The sequence below is a fragment of the Lissotriton vulgaris genome, unplaced genomic scaffold (assembly GCF_964263255.1).
Source record: "Lissotriton vulgaris unplaced genomic scaffold, aLisVul1.2 SCAFFOLD_3088, whole genome shotgun sequence".
Classification (NCBI taxonomy): domain Eukaryota; kingdom Metazoa; phylum Chordata; class Amphibia; order Caudata; family Salamandridae; genus Lissotriton; species Lissotriton vulgaris.
This window is the reverse complement of record NW_028252834.1, coordinates 9,105-22,958: the sequence shown is the minus strand read 5'-3', so window position 1 is coordinate 22,958 and position 13,854 is coordinate 9,105.

Below are 13,854 nucleotides of genomic sequence, written 5' to 3'. Positions count from 1 at the left end.
CAACCACAGATCATTTGGGTATAGGACTTCAAGATTATTCATTAGTGGTAATATGTTACTCAAAGTAGACTCTTGTCTCATTTTTGTTGGGTGTAGATAGATACATCCAAGGATCAATTTTTGCTTTGAGGTCCCATTTACTTGGCTCTCGATCTCAGTTCTGATGAAAATATAATCGCCAGCTCCGCTGTGGAGAGTTTCTATCTTCGCAGTCAGTGAGTTATTTACGGCGATCAGCACACCCCCACATGCTTGACCACCTGCTTTAGATGGAGTAGCGGTAGATTCTATTACGGTGAAATCCTCCCAGATGGTATTTTCCAAGGCCCAGTTCTCTTGGAAAGCGAAGATGTCATGGGTCTTTTGCAAGCCTACGGTTAGGCGTTCTATTTTCTCCTTTGTTAGACCCCGGATGTTCCAACAGCATATGTTTAAATGGTGAACCTTCTCATCGTGAGTCTTCTGCAGGCCCGAAGTTAAGCGTTCTACTTTCTCCTTAGTTGGGCCTCGGGTGTTCCCGGAGCGTATGTTTAAGTGATGAACTTTCTCTTGAGAGGGGTTGTCATCATGGGTAAAAGGCGGCACACTACCCTAACGCCTGGGAACGCCAAGAACAATCTTGAGATTTGTGCGGTTTTAATATGCATTTGTGTGAACCTCCTGATGTAGAGGCAGTTACTTGAAGTGGATTCCCAATCCATAAAGCTGTTTTTGGCTCCTGTCGTAGGGCCCGCAACATCGGGGGTGGCTGTGTTAAGTGCTTTTCTTGTTTTAAATCTTGTCTGATTTTAGTGGTCATTGTAATGTCAGGTGAGATTTTTAAAAAAGACGGGTAATTGGTAACAATATAGGGGCTAGCTTGAATGCCCCATTCATTCAGTTGTTTTGTGTTCTTCATCAGTGTTTCCCCCCATTCTGGATTGAAGAAGGTTACCAATGTAGACTCGTTTCTTTGTCCCAGAGCTGGGTCTATAAAGGCCACTGTCTCAATGTCCATAGAGTTCACGCTTTCTAAGCCTGGCAGGTTCGAGCATAACTTTAGGATATTACCCCTATTTAAAATGTCCCATTGTCCCTGGGATTCATACTCCGGATAAGCCAGTATTTTTCTGTGCTGTTGTTGTCCGGGATAGGGGACTTGTTGCGATGGAGCCTGATTAATACTGGGTACCGCGGGGTCGTTGCCCGGGAGCTCCAGGTTGTTTTGTGTGCTTGATTTTGTAATTCACGGGCAAGCCCCTCTTAATTGATCTCTTCCCTTTAGAGGTTCTTGGGGGGAGGACGTCTTATTACCAATACTAACCACGCCCATGCTTGCTGTATGGCGATTCTCTTCCTCTTCTGATCGTGGCAATGAGATTTCCACGATGGTTATTCTTGCTTTTAGATTTGACTCATGGGGAGCGAGATTGTGTGTTTCAATAACTGTGAGAAGAGAACTTTTTTTCAGAGGGTTTAATGGAATTTTCAGATTGCTTCAGGCGATTGCCGGGAGACTAGTGGTCTGCTAATTGCTGCGCATAAGTTGATGGGGTTACCTGGTTTTCAGTTTTGTCTTTTTGGGGTACAGCTGGTTTTTCGGCCTGATTAGTCAGGTCAGTGGATGATTCGCTCGTGTTTGTTCCGAGTCATTGTGTTAGCGCATTACCCTTTTTCTTTGCTTTGTTTAGTTTCTTCAGTTTCTTTTTCTTTCTGGATAGGAAAATTCCTGCCTGTGGATCTTGATTGGTCTTGCTTATAGGAATGCAATGGCTTGGTCAAGTAGATGGACATACTTCAATATTGGGTTGCGTAGTTGTTTTTGCAACGTTCAATGTTTGTGGAGGGTGATTGGTAATAGAGTCCGGAGGTACTTGGGAGGGCTGTTCAAGATGATTATTAAATGCAGCTTTAAGCGGAAGCTGTTCCAATTTTGAACCGATGCTATTGTTATTGAGACAGTTTTGGTCATTGGAGATAGGTTCTGGTAGTCTAGGGGTATTCGGACAACGGAGTTGAATGGAGGGAGTACTAAGACTTTGTGATCTGGGTTGGTTCTTAGCCTCAGGTCTTCTATTAGTGTGGACATAATTTTGGGTACATTTTCAAGTTTTTTTAAAAGAGACTCGTATATGCAGCTACTTTGAACATGATTTAAGTGAGCAGTTGCATTTCCAGTTGGTTCCAGGCTGGATTCACGTCAAGGGCATGATTGTGGGCCACGTTTTTTTGCGCTCTTCGTATTAGCGAGTTTAGTTGATCTAATTTTGAATCTATTCCCATTATAGAGTCGGCGACTAATTGTAAAATGGATATCTGGGTATCGAGTTTATCATCGTGCATGTGAGCAACACTGTTCATTACGCTCAGGGCTCGATTGGTAGCTGCCAGAAGTCCTTCAATTTTGAGCATTCCTGGATTGGATTGGGAGACCTCGTACCCAGGATCCATTGCATGTAGATTTTTTCCAATGGGATAATTATGGTCCAAGGGTGAGTTGATGAATGTGTTAGTTTGTTCCTTTGAATTGTTTTTGTTAGGGCTTAAGGGGAAACTACAGTCTTTGGTGGCGGCGTTGCGGCCGCTGCTAGTTAGTGATGGCACTTTTAGTGAGCTCGTTGTGTGGACCCCCTCGGGCAGAACATTGTTTCTTAGAAAGGCAAAGTCTGGTACCCCACTAAGAAACGGAGTAGATGTTTGTGATGGGAGATCGAAACTGCTTGTTTGTGGAGAGGCGCTCAAAAGGCCCTTCAGTGGGCTTGTTGCGTCTTCACGCTCTAGTCCGAGTTTCAATGGTGAAATTCTTAAGGCCCTGGTTATAGGGTTAGTTGATGAGACCCAGATTATAGAGTCATCGTTACCACGTGCCACGCTTTGGTCATTATGTTTACAGTTTCCATTTTCTAGTTCTGGAGTTGGACGTTCTTTCTCAGGCTCTGAGACGCTGGCTCGGCTCTTAGTGGGCGGCAAAGCAAAGAAAGCTGGCGTTGCCAAGGGGCAAAGATTTTCGGGTGATTTGGGGGTGCTTAGCTGGGGGGGTTGGTACTCTGAGGGGGGCAGAGATAATGTCGGATCAGGGTCAGAGCGTCTTAATGTTCATTTTTCCAGCTCAGAAGCGGTGGGAATGATTGGGGTCTTGCATTGAATATTTATTTCGGCATAGAGCGAGATCAGATATGGGGTGGCTGATGAGATTGTTGATTGTTGGGGGGATGCTGCATTCGCGTCACGTAGGAAGTGAGGAACAAATTGATTTAGTTTGCTAATCTGAAAAAAGTGCTCTCTAATATCGACAGCTATTATTTTTTATTTTTATTTTTGGGAGATTTTGAGAACAAGCAGGTTGTGTATCAGTAATTGGGATTTTATCACCCTTCAGAGGCCCCGGTGAAGGCTTTGAGGGGCTCTCATCCACCTCTTCTGTTCGCTCAAGGTGCAATTGGTGGGAAGGAGATTGAAGGCCCCGTCCTGCCTCTTGTGGATGTAGCAGCTTAGACTTCTGGCGCTTGGCGGACTTATGGGGACGGTGAATATTTTGTAGTTGAAGGCTGCTCCTAGTGCGCATCGTTACTGAGAAAAGAGGGAGCGAGTGTCACTTCTAGTTATTAAAGGTGTAGAAGAGGTGATTAATAAGTTTGAAATCTTGTTACTGCCCGCAGTTATAGAAATTTCCGGTGATTTTTGGTGGTTGCTAGTGATTTTCTGTGGTTTTCTGTTACTCTGGTGCTCGGGGGCTTTAGTAAGAAACTTTTGTAAAGAAGCTTTTGTGAGAGACCAGGCCTTCTAGCGGAGGTAGCGCTAGCAAACCGCAGAGGCGAAACGAGGTGCGGGCGAGCGGAGCGCACAAGGGCGGGTCTCGGGCAGAGTCTGATCTAGTCAGCCCTGTCTGACTCACCGTCCTCCGGCTCTTACTTGGCAGCTGCCTCTAACGGCAGCCGCGCTCGCGGTCCCAAGACCGAGGACTCACCTCTCCTTATGGCTCTGTGATCTGGCTTAGTACAGCTCCGGGACACCAGGACACCGAGGAGGCTCCAGTGAATCGTTCAGCAGCCTCAGCGGACTCTCGGCGGCTTGGCAGCTTAGCACCTTGGCAACTTGAAAACTTGCGAGGCCCCCCTGTCACCGGGGGCACAAGGAACTGGTTGCTGATTGCAGTCCGATTGAATGCCGCTGGCCTCCCGGCTCTCACCTCGCACTCGCACGTCTTTGCTCAGTGGGGTCCGTGGGCCAAGAAAGGCCGATGGTCTGTGGACCCGTACTCCCGTGCTCCCGCAGGTCCGGGCAGGGCGGGGTCACCTCTTACAGCCGCAGGATCGTGGAGATCGTGGAGGCAGGTAATGTTTTATCGATAGTACCCGGCTGAGCAGAGCTTGCGAGGCATGCAGGGGTATAGGGGCATGCAGAGGCGTACGTGGCACGGCGATATAGTGAAACCCCAGGCAGTGAGGCGGTAATGTGAGTGCCAAGAGCCTGGACCAACACTGGTGCCGCTCACAGCCACTGCTGCTTTTCTGTTTTGCCGCCATTGCTCACTCGATCTTCCTCCATCACAGCGTCGCGGCGGATCGGACGATCGAAAGTCCGTCTGTTTTTTTCTCTCTCCGCTTTGTTAGTATACTGTTGCGGCTTCAAGGCTTTCTTCCGCACTTAACCGCATTCCTTTCCGCGACTGGCGCGTCTACCGCGGCTCCCGATACTCCCGATACTCCTGGGACTGCTAACGAGCTGCTAACGAGCTGCTGTGATCCATGAACCACTAACGCGATTCCTCCTCCTCCTTGCACATGCGCATGAGTAGTGCACCTTTACATATGTGACAGAACCTGTATACATCTAGCAGTGAATATCTGTCAGATATCATATGGGAGGCTCGGTGGCCTCTTTAATTTTTATTGGGGGGAGTGAAGTTCGAGTGGGCATCAGTTTGCGCTGCACCACTGGGGGCCGGCCGTATTACACATGACTGCGCCACTGGGTGTCTGCAGATGACCCTACAATGTCTGAGTCTGTTATGGGGGTGTCCACCTCTGTGAGTTTTGGGGTCTGTGCTGTGAGTGTAAGAGAGTACAACATATTTATGACAATACAACATTTACCCAAGAGGGCACCTTGGCGCTAAAAACAAAACTAACTTAACAGAAGACGGAGGCATCTGTAGGTGGGAGCGAGTGCAGCAGAGCAAGAAGTGTTTGCCTGTGCGGCGGGAGTGTCTGAATGTTTGCTGTGACTGTGAGCGCCACCGGTAGCTAACATGTGCGGGCAGGCTGAAGGCTCATGGGGTTACTTATCAATTCTGGATCAGAGTAGTGTGAGACTGCTTATCTGTGGGGGGTGAGAGTGCTATCAGTAATGTCTGCCTGCTTACCTGTGAGTAGTGTCAGAGAGCCGTTAGTAGTGTGGCGTTTTGACATAGTTGTCAGGGCTAGAAATCAATTTACTGCCCCTGGTGCAACATTTTGTCAGGCGAGTCTACTTTTGTATGGTCTCTGTTGTTTTCAAATAATGCTAAAGATATGCATAAGATGCATATTAAATCTTTCACCTGGACCAAGTGCAGTTTATTCAGTTAAATCAGACCCTTACAGAGAAGAAAAATTAAAGGTGCTTTAGCAATTTGTACACCCATTACTTCTTTGAAATGGAACACAATTCTTCTAAAATGAGGTGAATAGAGACATGCCTTGTCTACCTTGAGCTACGTACAACAAAAAAAAGACATTTTAATTGACTTGGCATTTGGCATCAAATATCTCAGATTTTCTTTTTTTTCCTTAAAGGCTTTTAAAACTGGCCACAAGGCAGGGCTCGAGTCGGGGTACCATGCGGGTGGACGGCGTCCCCCCACTTATTTTACCGGGCGGACACCGTCCTCCCTGCCAAACAGCTGGACTTCACTCTTTAGCCTCTCTGGGAAGAGATCGGAGCTCACAGCACGCTGCACACATGCTGGCTTCTCAGATGCAATCGCATCTAAGGCGATTGCATCTGAGAAGCCAGCACATGTGCAGCGTGCTGTGAGCTCCGATCTCGTCCCAGAGAGGCCAAATGAGCCCAATGTAGCAAGCCACCCTGTCGTGACGACACTTCCTGTTGTGACGTCACTTCCAGTGACAGCGTCCCCCCACTTATTTTTTAGGTCTCGGCTATTATATCCTGTAGGGATAATAGGCGAGATTCTAGTAAGCGGTCCGAAAAGTCTACCTAGCTGTGATCGCATACAGTTCATGTGAGCCAGGCGCGTGCACGTCGCACATCGCACACCCACACCATTGCCAGCCACATCCCACACTATTTGTCTGAGACTTCAAAGCAAGCCGCTCCCCCAATCATTTGTCTGAGCCTCGGCATCAGACTTCAAAGGTAGCCGCTCCCCGGCCCCCGCCACCCAATGCCGCTCTCCCGCCCCCACCACGGAATGTCGAGAGCTTGTTGGAAGCGTTCTTTTCTCTCCTAGCTTGTCACTCTCCGATCTATGCCACAATCTGCAAACTACTCCCTCCTCGTGTTTATTTTATCTTCCCTTTAAATCTCTCCCAATAGTTTTTTTCCTGGTTCTCGCTACCATTGGATACATGGAAAGGCCATTGCTGCAATGTGTTACCAGTTTTCTCATGCTTCCCCTCTTTTATTCACCCATAAAAGGATGATCATCTAGTGTTTGTAACTAGGCATTCACTTTTGAATGACAAGGTACGCCAAATTATATATTCAAATACTTAATGTTAATAGATCTGAACATGAAAAGATTCCCAGACCCCTTTTTGCCTATAAAAGAAACAAAAATATAAAGGACTTGGTAGTAAGATCTAGAATGCCGGGCCCCAAAAAAATTGTACAGAGAAGTATCATAGGTGACAATCCTATAATTGGGAATTACAAATGTGGTAATTGTAAAACATGCCCACAAGTAAGATAAGGCAGCAAATTGATATTCAACAATGTGAAAGTCACATCTAAAACCATGACCAATTGTAAGACCCAAAATGTAGTTTATCTACTAATTTGTCCATGTAACAAAGGATATGTGGGCGAAACATCACGGGCCATAGGAAAAAGAATCACAGAACACAAGTCAGCAGTGCGAACAAAAAAGATGAGTGCACCTATAGTATCTCATTACGTAGAAAATGAGCACTCACCAGAAGACCTACAATGGTTCATTTTGGAAAATATACAAACAAGAGAGGGACTTTGCCCAGATAAAATCCAAAAAAAGCGAGAAGTTTAGTTGGTTTTTGTCTTGGACACAGTGGCAAATGGGCTGAATTTAGATATCCCATGGGAGCAGGCAATTATATGAAGCGTATATTGCATGATTTCATCTGTAATATTTGCAATCATCATTTACATTGTATACTTAATGACTGTGCATTCGTCCTTAATGGCTGATTTTCATATAACCATACGTGTTTCAATTGCACTATGGTTGCTCATTTTCCCGTATATAAACAGTCGTCTTCTCTCTTTTTCGCATCCAATATAACAGCAAGTTGTAGTCCTTTTTTTATATCTAGGACACGCCATAGGTTCGTTCTTTAACTGCATTATGAGCCTTTTTTTTAAAATTACTACCAATATTTTTTCCACTTAATATTTCAAAATTTTTAATGATGGTAATATTAAATGTCTTGAAAGAACTCTGTATGAGCGAACCATCCACATATCAGTCCTATTTCTATGTCGATATCTATCGTGGTCTTTGAACATAGTTGGGTACGTCACAAACAAAGCGACTGCATCGAGCTTTAGTTTTTTCACACCGGGTTTCAATTGTAATCCTAGTTTAGCATTTAAATAGACTGGGTTTTTGGCTTCGCTCGTCACTTTTTTCGTTTGCGGATGGTGGCGCCTGCATTTTAGAATCCCAGCTACATAGAATATAATTACAAGGTAAGATTAACGATATAAGCTTCTTGACAGATATCGCCTCAGAGATTCTTATCTTCTAATATACCTTTCTATTTGTATGCCAGCTGTCTGGAACACCGCGATATATACGATGGCCTTCACAAACGACGGCGGTCGCTAAATAACTATTAGAAGACATCCTTCATAAAGTCAGCTACCATTTTAATTAAGGTATATGTCTTTGGAGTTTTTCACTTATGACACACAGTGGTTATACCATACAGTTAACCGCATATATCGCTAATATTGGTATTCCTATTTATGTCATCTATATAGGGAATCATACCCATTAATCAAATATCGACCGACGTGGTAGCTGCCTTGACGCCGTGTTCTCAATACGTTAGAGCTGTTGAAATGATATTATGCTGGACGATTTAAAGATATATACATAATTTTTACTCATTGCAGGTATATATTTCGGTCATTTAGCATAACGTGACTGAACCGTTCTTTAACTAAATAATATCATGCAGTTAGGCATGTTCGTTTATGTCATTTGTATATAGGAAATCATCCAAAGTAATTTAGTAATTGACTGGTGATCTAGCAGTTCAGACGCCGCGCTTCATCACATCTGGTGTATCGATAACACGCAGTATGCCGTAACACAATATACTAGTAAATCAAAATAACTTTTCTTAACAACCTATAGCGTAACTTCTTGAGACACCAATGTCTAGCCCACAAATCAGGTGTTAACTAAGGCACTATTTACTCCTAGACATTATCGGAGTCAGTCCAGTATAACTAAAGAGGAAGTCCGAATTTTTGATCATTGAAAGCCCACACATAATTGGGGCAAAAACCGAGTAAGTCACTGATCAGTGTTTGATATTCCTCTCTTTTCTTACCTCGTTAAAATCTGAAATGCTATAATGGTATGTCATTACTCTCTCTCTGTCGTTATACAGATAATATGTATGAAATATTAGAACATTGGAATGTTGGGAGCTCCATTGAAAACAATGGAGTGCTCTGGGCTTATAATGGCTGGTATAAGTCTGGAGCTCCAACATTCCAATGTTTCTTTGTTCACAGCTCTGGCTGTGAACAAAGGCTTCAGGGAGCATAAGGGGATTCCAATCCCCTCACGGTTCCAAAAGGCTTTGTTTTTTTGTTAGAACATTCTGTCCACTAGTGATGGAATGTTTTAATAGCCTTATAGCCCTTCGTATATGGACTATACGCTATTAAAGTCCCTCTCCCTTGTTAAAGGCCCTCGCCTTCGGCTCGGGGCCTTTAACGCTGGAGAGGGCCTTTAATAGTCGGTATAGCCCTCTACGGCGGGCTATAAGGCTATAATCAAGAATGATCATTTATCATATATGAATTTGTATATATTAAATACAACTCTTGTGATGATATATGCGGGTGTATATCAATCTTACACTTGTCACGAGTAAATCTACCCTGTACCGCTATATAATTCTTCCCCTTAAAGCATATAAAACTAAATAAAAACCTAGAAATTCTTTAAAATATGCCTCAATGGTAATAGCGATTCAGCCATATAGTAGGAATCTGCAGAAATTTTCAGCAGTATGAACTCACGATTGCTTTTGTTCTTTTTCTATTTTCGTTTCTTTTATCTCTCTCTGGGAATTCACTATTATTTTTGTTGATGGAGTTCTAATATGTGAGGGTCATGTTAACCCCTTGTATGCTGGTGATGAACCCCAGCCGTCATGCACTACAGTGCTCGTGTGCTGATGACGGCTGGGGTTCGTCATGGCCCGCCCCTGTTCGTTTGTTTACCGCACAGCGGCGGAAACGGGCCAGCAGCGAAGGGGTTAATGAACTATTTTCTAGTACTTTCCAATAAGTCCATGTTTACAAATAGAACTTGTTTTAAGCGAACACCAAACAGAAAATGATAATCAAAATGGAAATTCAATTTACCTTATAACTGCAAAATCAAGAATGTTTAGTCCTAAAAAAATAGTATCAATTTAAAATGGACTGTGAAACTTTTAGCTGCTTGTTGTAAATATAAACTTATAAATATTGCCTTGCTGTTTATATTAAAAAAAAATGACCATGCCTAGAGGTGGAATACAAATGTATATATTAATACTGTTTAACATGAATGTACACAACTGAATTTTTGATATATTTTTTATACATTTTGCAGTGTTGTCTTTTTTGTTTTGTTGCAAATGACGGTCTCCTGATGAAGGCAGTGGCCGAAACGCGCGTAGTGTTCCAACCCACCGCATTGCCAACTTCAATAGTCCCTTAACCAACTAGTCATTTGATGTTGATTTATGTTTTCTTTTGTATGTTTTTTATTGTTGACCAGATTTACTTGATATGACATGAATTTTTGAAATCTAGTATAATTGAATGAAGATAAAATAAGAAAATATAAATAAACAGAATATATTTTTATAAAATTTAGTTAGTTATTGTTTGTTTCTTCATGTTGTCATGTGTACTGTATTGATACAGAAGTCCACCTTATAGGATATGGCATATAAGATATAATCTGCTTGCTACAGTTCTCCTTTTTTCAAATGACTGTTATTCCCTACGTGTAGCAAACGCATTATTAGTAGGGGTCCCCTGTTTTTCCAAAAATGTTCACTCTCCGATCTGCGTCACAATCTGCAAACTACTTCCTCCTCGTGTTTATTTCATCTTCCCTCTAAATCTCTCCCAATCGTTTTTTTCCTGGTTCTCGCTACCATTGGATACATGGAAAGGCCATTGCTGCTATGTGTTACCAGTTTTCTCATGCTTCCCCTCTTTTATTCACCCAAGTCTCATAGCTTGTGTTTTTGAACGTGGTTCATCCTGTGTAGATACCCCGAACCTTCCTTAAATTATTCTGCCCAATCTCACCGGGATTCCTCCTAGGTCCCAAACCCCCTTTCTCCTTTATTGTCCCCCAGCACTTCTGCTGCCTTGTCCCTGGCTCCCATCACTGCTATGTCCCTTTAGCAGCTCCTTCCACACTCTTTCCCATTTGCCGCCTACACACACTTGTCACAACTCTCTTTTCAGTTTGTCACTTTTCTACCGTGGCTCTTTTTAGGTTTCGCCTGGCGCCCACTGCGCAGCAGTGTTCGCGCAGGCGAAATCTTATGTTAGACAGTACGGGGCTTTGTCCCGCCTCTCTCTTCCATTGGCTAGCTCCATAAATGGAGGCTAGCCATTGGAAGAGATGGTTGTCAATCACTCTTTCCCCCATCACAACGCGATTCGTGGGCGTTTCTGGGTCTTTTTTTAAGTCCCGCCCCTGCACCAGCCTTCATTGCCCCCTACGAGACATACCGCCCTGTGCGTGTGGCCGTACGCCTCGTACCTGCCTTGAAAGTTCGCCCCGCACTCTTGCTAAAGTTCTTCCCGCACTCCGTGTGCGCAACGTGCCTCAAGTCCTACGAGTGCGCCACAACCAGCCTTGCCCGTACTCCTGCGAGCCGTACCGGCGTCTTCTGACCGGCCGTGTACGACTCGCACTCCGCCTTGCAGCCCAGCAATTGCCCCCCGTACGCCTGAAGCGTACATCATTGCACGGCCCCAGTGCCCCACATATCTTATGCTAGGAGCATACCCAACGGCTCCCGCCTTTGCTGTGACCCCCACGAGACGTACTGCCTGGCCTTGGGGCCGTACACCTTGCATCTGCCTGCTATTTTAATTGTGACCCCCAAGAGACGTACCGCCTTGCCTTGGGGCCGTATGCCTCGCATCTTCCTGCAAACGTTAAGGAACAAGCTGCATTTTCCCCCTTGATCCTGCGAGCCGTACCGGTGTTTGCGCTCGGCCGGGTACAACTCGCACTGCCCGGGAGTGTGCTGAGGTTCGCGCCGTACGCGTGAAGCATACCATCTGGCCCTTGTACGCGTGAAGAGTACCACTTGACAAGCACCGTGTCCCCGAGGCCACACCGCACCCCAGGGCCGCACTGTACTCGAGTACAGGCCGCCCTGTGCCGCTGCCGCCTCTAGGGGAGCTGCCTGCCACAAATAGGACGTCTGCCCCCAGCCGGACCGGCTCTGCCCGACCAGCGTCCCGAGTCCGTCCAGCACCCCGTGGGGCCCGCGCATCAACAGGCACTGTGCCACATCGGACTAGAAAGTCCAACTGCCCTTAAACTCCAGAGCTGCACAATTGGGGAAAGTGAAAGGATTTCAAAGTGCAGCAAAGTTAATAAGGAAGCCTAATTTTTGTATCAATTTGAAAGTGCATTGGAAAGCCTCATTTGTACATTACTCAAAATCCACAAGAAAGCCTCATTTTTGTGCAGCATTTAAACTTTACAAGCAAACCTTGTTTTTCCTCCTTGAAACAGCATCTGAAAGACTGGGCTAACCTGTGTGAAGCATTCTGCCTGATTTTAAAAAGACACTTACAAAAGCCCATATCCTCAAATCTAAAGTATTGTGTGCATCCCAAAGTGAATGCTATTTATGGGAGACCCGAGGCCCATGCTTCTCATATCGTGCCATACACTTTTAAATGGCCACTTCACGGCATGACATAGCAATGCAGTGGGGTGACTCGACAGTGGCACAGCATGATTAACCTGTCTCGAAAAAGCTTTCAAGATGTAGCCAGACCCATCGCCTATTCCACCTGGCCAGCAGAAAAGCTGAGTCCCACAGCCTATAAGGCGTTTGCTTAGAGCGCGGGATCTTTGCACTGCCGCCGAACAGCATGCATGGTCCGGACTTTGTAATTAAGGTTAATGTTGCTAGCCATCTGGGTATTACAGAAGCAGGTTACAACCTTTACACAACACAAGCCAAGCTCGTGATCTCCCGCATATTCATTTTTTATTTCCATTTAATGCTCTTTGGAGCAACAATTTTATATTACTTGTGTCTCTTACAACTGGCAAGAATTTCAGAGACTAATATTCACGCAGTGAAATAATACTATTGTGATTAGTGCCGATTTTTGGAATCTGACCGTTTATTTCCTCCTGTTACATGTGGTATAATTTTAATCAAATGATTGGCGTGGCAGATATGATGTAAAGCGCCCACTGCCCCAAATGTAATCACATGAAGTGGTATCACATTTCCCCTGAGGCGGAAGCCGGGGGCGATCTTCTCTTTCCCCTCTCTGATAATCATTGTACCTGATTAGTGCTGACATTTATTTTTAAAAATTGTAAATATTTTACCCTGTGCATTTTTAATTTCCTGGCAACACGACCCTTGAAGGTGAGATTCACGTCGCCTCCAGGGTCACCCTCACTGCATTGCTTACCGGCGCAGCCGAATTGAGGTGCTGACGCCGGTACGCTGAGAACAGCTGCCGCCATATTAGGGGAAGGCAGGGTAGCGGTCCAGCTCTTGGACGACTCCCACCCTCCTCGCTATGTATAAAAATCGACGGACTCCCCGTTCGCGCAGCGGGCTGGCGCAGCGGGTGCCTCGATGGCGCGCCGAAGGCGCGCCAAAGGAAAGCCCGTCTGCGCCCGTTCGCGCCTGGCCCGGTCCCAGGGCCAGTCCCCCTGCTCATTTGAATAACACAGGCTCTATTAGCTGGACCAGAGACCAGCTTCTGCAGAGGCGGACCCCCGTAGGGGCTAGGGAGCCGTCGCTATAACCATGCGGCGAGCCCCCGACCGCGACCGGAGCCCACCCGACGCGGCCTGCACCTAGCCTAGGCCATCGGTGCGAGGGGCGGACAGGAGCACAACCGGTGCCCGCCCGGCACTACAGAGCAGAAGACCGCGGTCGGAGCCCACCCGACACGGCCTGCACCTAACAGAAGACCGCGACCGGAGCCCACCCGACGCGGCCTGCACCTAACAGAAGACCGCGATCGGAGCCCAACCGACGCGGCCTGCACCTAGCCTGGGCCTTCGGTGCCAGGGGCGGACAGGAGCACAGCCGGTGCCCGCCCGGCAATACATAACAGAAGACCGCGACCGGAGCCTACCCGGCGCGGCCTACGACCAGGCGCAGCCTCCAGGCCAGCATCACGACCGGAGCCACCCGGCGTGCCCCG